Source organism: Oculina patagonica, chromosome 4 (assembly GCF_052425735.1).
Source record: "Oculina patagonica isolate OP01 chromosome 4, crgOcupat, whole genome shotgun sequence".
Taxonomy (NCBI): domain Eukaryota; kingdom Metazoa; phylum Cnidaria; class Anthozoa; order Scleractinia; family Oculinidae; genus Oculina; species Oculina patagonica.
In genome coordinates, this window is record NC_135761.1 from 29961745 (window position 1) to 29976411 (window position 14667).

Sequence of the window (14667 nt, forward strand, 5' to 3'; positions counted from 1 at the left end):
TTCAGCAACATTTAGACAAAGCAAAGTCGTTTCAGAGCTAGAATAAACCACACGGTTAATAAATCACTCCCAAAAGTTATAAGAATCGTTTGTAGCCTCCTACGCAGACGGTTCTCCTCCGTTTGTAGCCTCCTACGTTTCTCCCCCACGTTCGTGGGGGAGAAACGCGTGACGAGCCCTAAGCACGTCTGCGTAGGAGGCTTAATCTGTTGGAGCTCTCACACACCCTGACACGAGTACCTGTCACGTGAGTACCGCTCCGAAAGCAGTCATGTCAGCATGACGTAATGAGGAAAGGTTTCGTTGCTTTGTGACTTTGGGGAGGAAAATCGCGGGCTCAGTCAGACCACGAAGACAAGATATTGTTATAAAATGTACAGCCGCCATCTATTTCCTTATCGTTTATTTGCACTTGTTTTTTCCATCGACATGTGCTGTTTTATGTTATGAAGCACAGGACGGAATGTTTACATTCTCTTATCCGTGTACTCAATTTTTCTTTTCTTTTGTCTTTTCAGGAACTAACGCGAGATCTGCTTATAAACTGTGCAGTGTTTTCCTGTGTTCAGTTCGATTTTAATATCTTCTCACTTGTCTTACTTCTTTTTTCATTTTTTTTCTTTTATCTTATCCCGCACGATGAGTGTTATCTGTCATGTACAATATTCCTTTTTCATGTATAGCATACTAATTTCTACAAGATACTGATTTCCACTGTTAAACAAATAAATTTGAGCAAAACAAAGTAGCATTGTCGCCTTTTATTATACCAAGTTACCCAAAGCCGGCATGGATCTTATTATGAGCCATGATGTCACGGAGCCATGACTTCGCGCAGACTACGGGACAAGAGAGAACGCCTGGGGACTAGGCTGACTCAAAGCCATAACACTTTGTATATACAGCCTTCTTGTGCCGAGACCCGCCAAAACATCAAACCGAAAAAAAACTAATTCATTTGGTTATGCGAACAATAGTACCCTGCAGATTAGATGTAGCCTGTAGCCTGCCCGCTTGAGGGCGAGCAGTCTTTTAAAAATACAAGGACAGAAACACAGTCATAGACTGTTTTTAAAATCTATACGCAAAAATCATCCCTTCCGGATCACTTGTCCCTTAACAATAACCGAAATGGTACAGACTGGTATTCCCCCCCTCCCCCCCCGTTTCGGTCTGCGTGCAAAAGGCCGTCTCCTTTTCATTTGCTCACCTATAAGTGATATAAAACACTTTTTTTTAAATCAATACTAATGACTTTATTTAACGGGGTTAAAACATTACTGATGACCCAGTGGTTTACGTGATGGCCCCTTATAGCAAAAAGAAAAACATAGATTACGAGATGGAAAAAACACGACAGCAGCTTGTCACATCAATTACCCTCCTCAACTTTGTTCAGTGAAATCTTTCGCCAGTTATCTTAACTTTCTAGATTAAATATTTGAAAAATCCAATTTTAACGGAAGTTATATAACATCGGATTCTCCTATAAACCCTTCGACGGTGATAAACCGGAATTTGATAAAACTGACGTTTTGAGGGTAAGTTATTCTTCCAAGGAAAGTCAACTTTGCGGTGACGAAGGGCCAACCCTTAAAACGTCAGGCTTTCTAATTTCTCTACAGCGGTTTATTTACCTTTATCAGCTTCAAGTTGATAATCAACTAAGTGTTTCACTCGCCCGCCAACGAAGCACAACAGTTTTTTTAGAACCTATTAACTTTGTCCCAAATAAAGCCCTTACCTCCCGCGGGCTCAGAAAAAAAGGATTTAATAGAGCTATTTAACAATTATTCGCCGAAGGCGAAGTGATTATTGTTGAATAATAATCACTGAGCCTGAGGCAAATAATTGTTTTAGTATAATTTCTAGAGATGATCATCAAGAACTTAAAAAAATAACGATAGCAAACAATTAAACAGCAAACATAAGTGTTCGCTTGCATACGGTGTAAACCAGTTTAAATCATCGATTGTAATCAGAATTTATTTAGTTAAAGCAATAAAACGGAACAAAACAAACACAATGAGAAAGATAGATGTCCGTTACCTTTGTAAGATTGTGGTTGACTTCTAAGCGAATGTGCGAATCCTCTAAAAATGAGTAGCTCCGGTGAGAAGGAAACTAAATAATGTTTGCTCAATCGCTCTGACTGAGTTTCTCATCGATCGCCAAAACCGCCGTGTTTACGATCATTTCTAATGCCTTGAGAACCATCTCTTAAAAATATTTTCGGTCCAAAAGTCTTGGTAGTTAATTTGAAAAATTCCCAATGTTTAAAATATCCAGGACTTGGACTGGTTTCTTTCAAATTAAAGAAATTTTCATTCAGCAAAAGCGGCCATGTTTACTTCCCTGGATGTCAAAGGTGGCGTGGCTAAGTAACCAAGCCTTCAAAGCTATAATCACCTCGCGCGGGGTGATTATATACTACTTATTAACCGAGAGTGAGGTCATTACAGGGGAATCTCAGACCGAGGCCTTGATGTATTGACCGAGCGATAGCGAGGTCAATACATCAAGGCCGAGGTCTGAGATTCCCCTGTAATGACCGGACGGACGAGGTTAATAAGTTATTTATTATATGGCCTTTTAGCGCTATTCTAAACTGAAATATCTAAAAAACACCGAGGTGTAACTCGCTCTCGCTTTCTGTGGCTCTCTTCGTCGCTCATACTAAAGAAGTATCGGTATGCTAATATTTTTCTTTCAGTTGTTGAAAAGATAGTTACATTTTTCGGTATTTATTGTCGTTCTCGCAATTGCGCTAGTAGCTTTTACTCACAACTCAAAAAACCGCCGAGCCGAGAAAATTTTTCATAATGCCCGATCATTACAAGAAAATAATGCCCGCTCAGCAGCCAATCAGAGCGCGCGTACTATTGTAGCCATATAATAAAGCCTCATAAGCCGAGCTTCTCGACCAATCAGAATGCTCCAATTCTTATAATCACCTCTGAAATTATACTAAGGTCTTATATCAGTTCAAACTCGAGGGAACATAAGCATTATTCATTACTAAAGCGAAATCTCGATATATTAAGCAAAACAGCTATAGTATCTTTTTATTTACAATATTTGTTTGTTAATTTACAGTGTCCCAATTAGCAGAGCAGTGCTACTTTGACACTTAACTAAAGTGATCTATTTTATTTTTTTTTAAATATCATGAAACTGGCCATGATTTACCTAAAACGATATATAACAAATCATAATGCGTAGAATTTCTTGAGCCCCGCAAAAATATTGAACAACAAAGATATTTGCATTCAGTTCTACGAGGTCAGGAATAACGTATGTTTTTATTCAAACTTTTTTTTCCAATATCTACAGACTGTACATTTAAACTACTTCAGTTCGAACCCTTCTTACTAAAAATATGCCTAACACCAAGAGAGGAAAACTAGCACTCGAGGTTAAAAATCATTGTATTGTATTCTGCCATTCCAAAATGGAAGAATCTTATGCTTAAATTAAAAAAAATAATAATCTAATTTAACTTTCATGAAACATTTCACGTTGTTTTTTGGTCTGCTCCACAAGCTGAGTGCAAATAAGACATATGACATAACTTTATTTAAGTGTTACATGTGGAGTTTACGGTACATCTAACGTCAGCTAATTCGCAGGCATTGCCACAAAAATAAAACGTGGTTGAAGAGTTATTTACAACATAGTACAAAAATTCTACAATTACTTTTTCTCTAATAAAAAAATTGGAAATCTACATACTGATCAAACTTTATTATTGATCGGCGCTACGTATACAATGCATAACAAGTTCTCATTTCTAAGTTATTTGAGTAAAAGTGCTCTACTTTGTAACGACCTGTATACACTGGTATTTGGCATTTATTTGTTAACAATTTCTGCTGAGACAATCACCAGCGTTTTAACATGCCGTTGTCTTTCCCTTGTCTGGCTCTACTCCAATCATCAAGACATTTTGTGACCTTTGGAAGGATTTGTCTCCCTTGAAGTAACTTTTAGCACCAACATCTTCATATCCACCTGAAAGACAATACCATAAAATAACATTAATTAGTTACCACTGATTGGCTGACCACAGTGTTTAATACAAACAGGCCAATGATATAACATGGTATTTCATTACCTTTCTGACTAAACGTGGTAGTACAAGCTAGTCAGAGTGATATATAGTTTTTTCAATAATGTGTTCAATTCAACAACGTATTGTGTGGGGAGGGGGGTATATTCTTAAATTTTATTTTTCAGTTTTCAGTTATTTTGTGACAAATATTTTTTTCATTTACAATTTATATTTATTGATCAGTATTACAACGGAACATAAAATCTCTCTAAATTCACGATCTAGTGGCTCAAAATAATAAAACAAATTCTTATAAATAAACTTATTCTTAAAATAGAAAGTTTTTGTTCTTGTAAAAAAGCTGGAGAACTTACCTATGCACTTCATATACTGTGCATGCATACATATTTTTAACAACAGTCTGTGCATGAGTTGTCAGAGTGTAAAAAACGTAAATCAAGAGGTACATAATTTTTAAGTAAGGAATACAACTGAACCCAGAAAGGATATGCGGTTGTTTGTTCGTGGTTTAAAGTTTGGCAAATTACACTAACTGACACTAAAGGCTTGAGGAATCGTGAAAACGTTTTACTCGTTTTTCAGCGTGTGCTCGCGTTAACGTATTCCAGATACAGCGTTTGTATCTGACTGTTACTGTAATACCTATTTAAGTAGGATCTGAGTTGTCATCTCCAACGATTTTAATCCCAGCTTCCTCCGTCTGAAGATCAAATAAGAATTATAATTAATAAAGTTTTCTAACTCGATGATGTAGTATACGAGATTGGGAAAATAGAATATTGTTGAAACTAACGAGCACGAGTTTATCCGATCTTAGTCTAAATAATGAGTGGTTTTACGTTTCCTAAAACAACGACGAATGGTAAGCACTGTTTCACAGAGGTTGTTTTCATTTTTTATCAAATGAAGAACGATCCCAGGAATATCACAAATGAAAACAATTGAAAATTTCTATAGCCAAAAACAAACAACAAACAAACAAACAAACAAAAAGCAAGTGATACACCCAGACACCAATCATTCTCGTTCCCAGAGCCCGCGTCCCCCTGGACCAGCGGTCGGGAAACGCGAAGCTCTGGGAGCATCAATTTGAAAATAACCGAATTCTGCCCTTCCGGTTTCTACTGCGCAAGCTTAAGCTACCGTCTGAGCCTAAATGACCAGCATTCTCGGGACGCGGCCTCTGGGAACGAGAATGGACACCAATCCACGGCTTGGCCAGTACGTTACGCATGAGCATAAGCCAATAGCAGTTATGGGCTTGTTATGGGCAGCTTTTTCGGTCTTGTTAGGCCACATCATCATGGCATAGCTTGTCGCGCAGCAATAGGACTAAAAGCTGTCCAGGCCGTGCTTTGGTGTTCGAGGGTGCCAATTGCTTTTTGTGTTTTTTATATCTCCATAGCGTATCATTAATTAAAAAATCACATAGAAGGCAAATGGCAAATGCAGTTATTTTAAGCTTCGCAAATTGCCATCACCTGAATTCTGTACAACGTTGTGAAATATTGGTCATTCGCCTGCGTTTACAATTCAATGATAATTTGTCAAATGCACATAAAGGCAAACCAGGAAAAACGAAATGAAAAGAAAAGAAAAGCAAATTTTCCTTTATGGCGTAATGAAATAAAAGATCGCATGCAAATAGTTAGTTATGGTACCCAACTGAATATATTTCAAAGCTCCGCAAATTATATTCGCCTGAACTCTCTGCAATGTTAATTTAAAATCGAATACAGAAAATCAAGAGTGCAATAATTCACAAATTATTTGACCATTAACTTATCTGTACCTCTTTCTCTAGACTCGTTATTCCACGGGGTCTTGATATTTCTGGTCCTGTTGAACAGTTGAGAAGAATGGCAATTAAGTTTTGAGAATTAAACCTCACTTGTCCTCAGTTATGTTTCATTGACTTTGTTGAATGTTATCAAGGAAGCGCCTGGACAGCGGCAAAAAAGGAAGGGAAAAAAGGAGTACATCTTGTTTTCAAGCTGGTGATGGTGTTTTGTGATGGTGTTTTCACACTAAGCCTTTAATATTCTTGTACTGTAATTGCATTTCTAGTATTCTACTTGGCACTTTACATTCAGCTTATCATCGCACGACTGTTTTCAGCACACATGACAAAGATGTCTTAATCGTTGAGTACACAAAGCACTTACCACAGAGAAAAGCAAAGCTAAAATTAAAATGTATGAAAATGGAATAATGGTTGACTTTGCATCCTTTTGATATATTTGGTAAAGAACATACGTATGTTAAAATTTTAACTTCATGATATAATATTCAATGCACACTATCCACGCACGTGAAATAAGTAGGAAACGACTGGTGTTATTGCAACTGCCGGAAGCAAAAACAACAACAACTAAAAACAAAACAAATGAGACTTTGAGCATGTCAGTAAATTACGTCCAGCCCATTCTTATCCCCAGAATCAACGATCCTTCTGATCTGCGCCAGGGATCGAGACGTCTGGTCGGCTCCAACACCGGATGTCCGCGATTCACGGACATATTGTTAAATATGACAAATCTAATTGGCTGAAAATAGAAAACGAGCACTCTGCGCATGCTCACAAATCGGGACCGGCAAGAGGTCTCGATCCCTGGCGCAGACCAGAAAGATCGTGGACGCTGGGGACAAGAATGTGGCTTGAAATGTGAACACGTGAGGCGGGGGTTTTTGCCGTAAAGGCTTCTACGTCTTCTCAATTTTGCCCGCTCGTACGCTTGTTTATCCTTTTCACGGAGTAGCGAAAGATTTGGCAAAGTGTCGGAATGGCGAAAAGAAATATTCGTGTTAAACGCGAGGTTGTTTTTTCGGTAAAGTTTGCTTTGAGAGTTTATAAAGATTGTTGAAGCCTCAAATGTAATAAATGTCCCTAAATGTAATAACGTTTGGTCCTAAATGTAATAAAGGTCCTAAGTGTAATAAAGGTTCGACTTAACATGAAATCATGCACGGTGCTTCTCTATACAAAAGCAAGGAGGTAAAAATGAATATTAGGGATCCAGATTATGATGTACTTTAACAACCAGTTCCCACTTGCCTTAAAGAATGTGCCAAAATCTATTTTATTTTGCATGTCTTATTGGGCATGGGCTAACGGCAACAGACGCTAATAGGTTACAACAGATGTAGTTGAATAATATAAGCATGTCTTGTTAGATGCTCGCTCATATGAGTTTTAACAGCTTACAGTTTATATTGACTGTCAGAGGATATAAAGAATTAAAATGCGACGTCTACGTATCGAGCAATCGTGAATTAACAGGAGTAACGAGAACTATAATTATTCACTAGAAACAACTAATTTTAATTATAATATACCTAGGAGTCTACGCGCGCTCTGATTGGCTAAAAACCTATGTTTTATCAGAGTTTAGAATATAGCCGCTGTATACGCGCGATGGAATTCTAGCGGGCATTATTTTTTATAGAACATAGCTGAAAACTATAGAAGCCCGGTAGCCCGGATGCGCGAATTGTTTGTCGAATTTCGCTGAACGCGCGACTTCGTCGACTTCGCCTCTATTGTCTTGTTCTGTTGTTTAAATGATGCTTTAAAGCAGCAAGTTTTTATCAGAAACGTTTAACATGCTTAAATGGAAGTAAGACAGTGCCAAAGGAAGCGACAGATGAAGAAAGAATCGTTGAAATTTGTTGTTTTTCTTTGGAGTTGTGTTACGCCACTATTTTGCCGTGAACTGCCGAAATTGATTGGAAATTATTTAGCAAAACAAGCCGGACTCTAGAAACGCTTTGAGGTAAGAAACCTTTTTTAGCCACAATCTGAAGACAGAACACTCAACTTTTGTTCATTTTAAACAAGCTTGCTGCGAAACGAACGCATGGAAATTTTTCATTTGAATGAAATTGAAGTAGGCTTGAATGCGTAAATATTTCAACTAGATATGTCGGCTTTGTGAGAATCTTTTGGTAGTCGGAAAAAAGGACTATAAATAGGAAATATGAATGAAATGGTATCTTGGTTTATTTATAAAGAAGCCGCCAAAGAAAAGAATAAACTAAACTTTCACTTTTACCGATGTTGCGTGCGTTTGTAAATGCCGTGAGCGGCCGTGAGCGGCCGCGAGTCTTGTAAGTTCTGTGCTCTTTTTAATGCTATATTCTAAACCCACTAGAAGATGGTTTTCCTATGTCCTATAAGAAAATAACGCACTTTTGAGGTCTCTAAAAGCAGCTGAATGCCCTCGCCTTACGGCTCGGGCATCCACTAGCAGCTTTTATAGACCTCAAGCGTGCATTATTTTCTTATAGAACATGGAAAACCATCTTCTAGTAGGTAAACAAAACATAGAAAAATCATGTTTTATTGTTTTTCGTCAGCTTTCCTCGAGTGCTTCGCGCGTCGTTGACTGTTCGTTGGCTATAACCACTCGTATCCAACAAGGGCGAATGGAATACCGTATTTACTCGAATAAGCGCCGCGGCGCTTATTTAATTTTTCGCACCTCAAGTGCGGCGCTTATTGAGGGCGGCGCTTATTTGAGGGCGGCGCTTATTTAAAATTTGGATGCTACAAAGAGTCTAATCTTCTACAGTAGGGTCTTTATATTGTCAGTATTCGTCTCTTGCTGAAGAGAAAAGTGGCGCTAGCTGTCCTGGCAAAGTTCGATACCTTCACAACATTAACAGAAGTACGTATTGTAAAAAAGTTGGATAGAAAAACTAATGGGCGAGCGGTAAAACAATCACTTTGTACTGCAAAACATCGTTTTTGATGGGAAAAAAATGTCCAAGTTTGTTTTAGAGTTGCTTTGTAGTGCTGTTTTAATTCCTCGAATAAGCGCCGCATCGGGACTGCGGCGCTTATTCGGGGGCGGCGCTTATTAACTTTTTTGTCCCAAATGCGGCGCTTATTCGAGGGCATCGTTTATTCGGGGGCGGCGCTTATTCGAGTAAATACGGTAATTGTTTTATTAAATTCCTTTTTAAATATAAATCCACTGGACATTTCATTTTGATGTAAACGAAGTGAGGCGGGAAAAATTGTGGCGCGGTGTTCACTGCTTGAGTTGAATGAAATTCGCAAGGAAAGCGAACGAGAGAGTTTTCTTTCGAAGATTTTCTGTGACAATCTCCTCTTAAATCGTCTATTCATGCTGGAACTTGATTGGGACAACAATTAAGGTTTACGGGAAGATCCGAAGCAATAGCTTTTCTGGAAATTATACGCCTTGTTCAAGTCGAACGAAGCAAGGGACGGATGTCATCGAGACTACTATATTTATATGCTGAGACGAAATTGCACTCAAAATCGGTGAAGTTTATTGAAGTTGAAAAAGGCAAAACTTACCTGAAATGCTTAGTCTTATTTTACGTCGAACACTGAATGAAGTTGTGCCAGTTTTCTGGTTTTCCCGTAAACTATTTTCTGCTTTTCATCTTCGTTTACTCGCTCTTGTTGTACAAAGTTTTAATTAAACTTTTTACTCGCGGTGTCTAAAATCCATATCATAAAGTAAATAAAAAAGCCTAAGCCATGTTTTATTCTATCATAAAGCACTGCGGGCATTTGAGAGCACTCGAAAAATGTAGAAAACACTCGGCTGCGGCTCACGTTTTCTACATTTCCCTCGTGTTCTCAAATGCCCGTCGTGTTGTATGACAGTATAAAACATGGCTTAGGCTTCTTTATTTGTTAAATAAAAAATGACGAGAGTGTAACAAGCAAACTCAAAATCCTCATCTCAAAATCCTCAATAGTGCAGAATGCACTATTGTGATGGTTATGTGGGCTTGTCGCCCGCAAACCACTAAACCCTTAACGCCCTAACGCTAAAGGTTTAAACTTTCAATAGTCAATTAATTAATTAAATTATTAATTAATTAATATCAATAATTAATTATTCCTGAGTGAGGGGGGGGGGGATCTCCTGATAGTCTGTCATTGGTAAAACGGGAAGTTAACCAACGTTACTTTTCATATAAAGCGCACAAAGGTTTATATCTGTTTCAGAAAGCGATATGCTCTCCTTGCGTAACGTAAACAAAACACTTTGTGCTAAATGTATGCTCAGATGAGTCTACTTTATATACTGGGACTCTCACAAACGTTGCGTGTTTCTTCCTGCGGAAGGATTCTCGTAGACTCTGTGACGCCAACTTAAAACTGCAAATAAATTATTAAACTTGTGGATATCACAGCGGTTTATGTGCAAAAAAAAACTTGATATTGAAATGCTGATTTCTTAGAAAAGGTGACCTAACATCTCATTATCTGAAAACCATTTCTTGTATTAATAGATAATATTTGTGTTAGAATTATGTTAGAATCTAAATGTATCAAGTTACATACGTTTTTGACAAAAACAGAAGTATCATGTTACATACATTTAAGAGAAAAACAAAAATATCATGTTACATTTGTTTGCAAAGAAGGGAAAAGTATCACGTTTACTGTTTTAAAGTCAAACCGAAATCCAATTTACGGAAAGTTAACATAACAGAGACGTGTTTAGAAAAATTTGGTTTCTTAAGCCTGACGCCGTTTGCTTGTAAATGCCGTAGAATTCTTGTAGACCTGTGCCGCCAGTAAAACCGTAGTTTAATTTAATTGAACTTGGAAGTGTCACAGCGGTTTAAAAGAAAACACAAGTCTCGAACGTTTGCTTCAATAGTCTTTTTAAAATTCAATTTAACGAAAGTTAACAAAAAACACATCCGTTCAAACAATCGAAAACTTCCTAAAAAATTAGGTAAAAAATTGTACTCTAGTGTCAAGTGATCGATCGCGTGGATGTAGGTTGTCACGTGATTTCGTTGTTTGCTTCATGACAAAATCTAAATAGCATCTTACAGTACTGGAAATAAAATGAAGCAAGTAAACATACAACAGGTTTCAAACTGAAAAAAATTGAATAGGAAAGCACCGAGCATGACTTTATGTTAAGCTTGAACCTCTAATACACTACAGACCTTTATTACATTTAGGGCCGAAAGTTATTACACTTAGGACCTTTTTTTATTACATTTAGGACCAAAAGTTTTTACACTTAGGACCTTTATTACATTTAGGGACATTTATTACATTTGAGGCTTCAACAAGATGCACCTTTATAGATAGATACGTTATTTCCAGGCAAATAAAGAACATGACATTTCAACTAAACGCATACATCACTTACATCGTCACTTTTATCTTTCTTCGGATTTACCTATTTACCAATCAATTAGTAAATTGATTGGCCCACTGTGGCTTACAGTTTCGCAAATTACACTTGCCTTAAGCCTTCAAATAATTGTGAAAACTTAAAGGTTTTTAAACAGTACCAAAATTCAAACGTTTAGCTCGGGTCGTGTCATTTGCCATACTTGTTACAGCTACCGTATTTGTGTGTGGCTATATCACTTGAATACCTGATGAAATAGAAGTCATCGACTGCAGAGGTTGTTTATAACGTTCTTTCATCTAAAGATTAAATAGAAACAAAAAGTATGAAAGATTTTAAAGTAGATTAATTAGTATACCACATTGGGAAAGCAATATAACTATAAACACTGAAAAGGCTGAGTTTATCTTATTCCTGTTGGTCAGCAATAGGACTAAAAGCCGTTTTATAAGTTAAAAAGTCACAAAAAGGCAAACCCAGGAAAATAAAAGTGAAAGAAAAACTAATTTTTCATTTATGGCGTAATGAAATAAAATATTGCATGCTATTAGTTAGTTATGTTTCCTGAGATATTTTAAAGTTCCGCTAATAATACTCGCCTGAACACACTGCAACGTTAATAAAAATCGAATACAGAAAATCACGAGTGCAATAATTCACAAATTATTTGACCATTACTTATCTGTACCTCTTCCTCTAGACGCGTTATTTTACGGGGTCTTGATCTTGATAATCGTGGTACTGTTGAACAGTTGAGACGAATGGCAATTAAGCATTAAAAATTGAACTACACTTGCCCTCAGTTATGTTTTATTGGCTTTTTTGAATGTTATCAAGGAAGCGCCTGGACAGCGACATGAAAGGAAGGGAAAAAGGAGTACATCTTGTTTTCAAGCTGGTGATGGTGTTTTCTCACTAAGTCGTTCCAAAAATTATCAATTTTCTACTTGGCACTTTACATTCAGTTTATCATCGCACGACTGTTTTCAGCACACATGGCAAAGATGTCTAAATCGTTGAGTAACAAAGCACTTACCACGGAGAAAAGCAAAGCTAAAATTCAATTGTATAAAAATGGAATAATGGTTCACTTCGCATCCTTTTGATATATTTGGTAAAGAATATACGTATGTTAAAATTTTAACTTCATGATATAATATTCAATGCACGCACGTGAAATAAGTAGGAAACGACTGGTGTTAATACGACTGCCGGAAGCAAATTTCTGAAAAAAAAAATAACAAATAAGACTTTGCGCATGTCAGTCAATTACGTCCAGCCGCATTCTTGTCCCCAGAATCAATGATCCTTCTGATCTGCGCCAGGGATCGAGACCTTTGGCCGGCTCCAACACCGGCTGTCCGCGATTTACGGAATTATTGTTAAATCCGACAAATCTGATTGGCTAAAAGTACAGAACGAGTACTCTGCGCGAGCTCACAAATCGGGACCGGCCAGAGGTCTCGATCCCTGGCGCAAACCAGAAGGATCGTGGACGCTGGGGACAAGAATGTGGCTTGAAATGTGACCACGTGAGTCAAGAGATTTTGTCGTAGGGGCTATAACGTCGTCTCAATTTTGCCGCTCATACGCTTGTATATCCGTTTCACAAAGTAGCAAAAGTTTTGGCAAAGTGTCTGAATGGCGAAGAGAAATATTCGTGTTAAACTGAACGCGAGGTGTTTTTTTTTCGGTAAAGTTTGCTTTAAGAGTTGATAAAGATGCCCCTTTATAGATAGATACATTATTTCCAGGCAAGAAATGAACATCACGTTACATCTAAACGCATACATCACTAACATGATCGGTTTTATCTACCCTCGGATTTACCCATTTACCCATCAATTAGTAAATTAATAAGGCTCACTGTGGCTTAGAGTTGCGCAAATTACACTTGCAATTGCCTAAAGCCTTCAAATAATTGTGAGAACTTAAAGGTTTTTAAACAGTACCAAAATTCAAACGTTAAGCTCGGGGTCGTGTCATTTGCCATACTTGTTACAGCTACCGTATTTGTAAGTGGCTATCACTGGAATACCTGATAAAATAGAAGTCCTCGACTGCAGAGTTTGTTCAATAAGGTTCTTTCATCTAAAGATTAAATGGAAACAAAAAGTATGAAAGATTTAAAATAAGATTAATAAGTATACCACATGGAAAGCAATATAACTAAAAACACTGAAAAGGCTGAGTTTATCTTATTCCTGTTGGTCAGCAATAGGACTGAAAGCCGTTTTTTTATCTCTATAGCGTATCATAAGTTAAAAAGTCACATAAAGGCAAACCCAGGAAAATCAATGTGAAAACAAAAGAAAAATATTTTTTCTTTTATGGCGTAATGAAATAAAATATTGCATGCTATTAGTTAGTTATGTTACCTAAGATATTTCTAAGCTCCGCTAATTATACTCGCCTGAACACACTGCAACGTTAATAAAAATCGAATACAGAAAATCACGAGTGCAATAATTCACAAATTATTTGACCATTACTAATCTGTACCTTTTCCTGTACACTCATTTGTTTCTCTTGAAATCTATTCCTGTTGAACAGTTGAGAAGAATTGCAATTAAGTATTGAAAATTTAACCTCACTTGTCCTCAGTTTTGTTTTACTGGCTCTGTTGAATGTTATCAAGAAAGCGCCTGGACAGCGGCAGGAAAGGAAGGGAAAAAAGAGTACATCTTGTTTTCAAGCTGGTGATGATGTTTTCACACTAGTCTGTCCCAAAAATTATCAATGAGTTATATAAATGTTCAAATATTCTGGTACTGTAATTACTGCATTTCTAGATTTCTACTTGGCACTTTACATTCAGCTTATCATCGCACGACTATCTTCAGCACACATGGCAAAGATGTCTTAATCGTTACACGATTACACAAAGCACTTACCACGGAGAAAAGCAAAGCTGAAATTCAATTGTATAAAAATGGAATAATGGTTCACTTCGCATCCTTTTGATATATTTGGTAAAGAATATACGTATGTTAAAATTTTAACTTCATGATATAATATTCAATGCACGCACGTGAAATACAGTAGGAAACGACTGGTGTTAATACGACAGCCGGAAGCAAATTTCTGAAGAAAACAAAAAACAAATGAGACTTTGAGCATGTCAGTCGATTACGTCCAGCCGCATACAGAACCAAATACAGAAAATACAGAACCAGTACTCTGCGCATGCTCACAAATCAGGACCGGCCGCTGGGCACGAGAACGTGGCTTGAAATGTGACCACGTGAGTCGGAAGTTTTTTGCCATAGAGGCTACTACGTCGTCTCAATTTGCCACTCAGACGCTTGATGGGGCTCACTGTGGTTTGAAGTTTCGCAAGTTACACTACAACAAGTTACATGACATTGTCGATCCAGCTGTCTATTGTTAGTGAAATTAAGTAGTACTGTTTGCGGTGCGTTTGTCGGTCCTGTTTACGTTGTGAATAAGTCG

The 14667-nt window shown here is 37.4% G+C and overlaps 2 protein-coding genes and 1 long non-coding RNA gene across 4 annotated transcripts in view; 1 reads left to right on the forward strand and 2 right to left on the reverse strand.

The window, feature by feature from the left end:
• LOC144652232 (uncharacterized) overlaps positions 1-14667 on the reverse strand; it is a 99205-nt gene that overhangs the window by 63620 nt on the left and 20918 nt on the right. The window lies entirely within an intron of this gene.
• The window catches only part of LOC144652297 (U6 snRNA phosphodiesterase 1-like), a 57229-nt gene that overhangs the window by 13134 nt on the left and 29428 nt on the right, over positions 1-14667 (forward strand). The window contains exon 10 of one of the 2 annotated variants that reach the window (XR_013570469.1): positions 519-1421. The exons of the other annotated variant lie outside the window; for it this stretch is intronic. The gene's annotated coding sequence lies outside the window, so the exon portion shown is untranslated. Of the gene's footprint in view, positions 1-518; positions 1422-14667 lie in introns of those variants that run through there. 2 annotated transcript variants of the gene reach the window in all.
• LOC144652353 (uncharacterized) lies at positions 3284-12369 on the reverse strand. The gene is made up of 5 exons (XR_013570497.1): positions 11903-12369; positions 11462-11513; positions 5865-5911; positions 4715-4772; positions 3284-4011 (listed from the first exon to the last, which is right to left on the reverse strand). It is a non-coding gene; the product is annotated as an uncharacterized LOC144652353 (long non-coding RNA).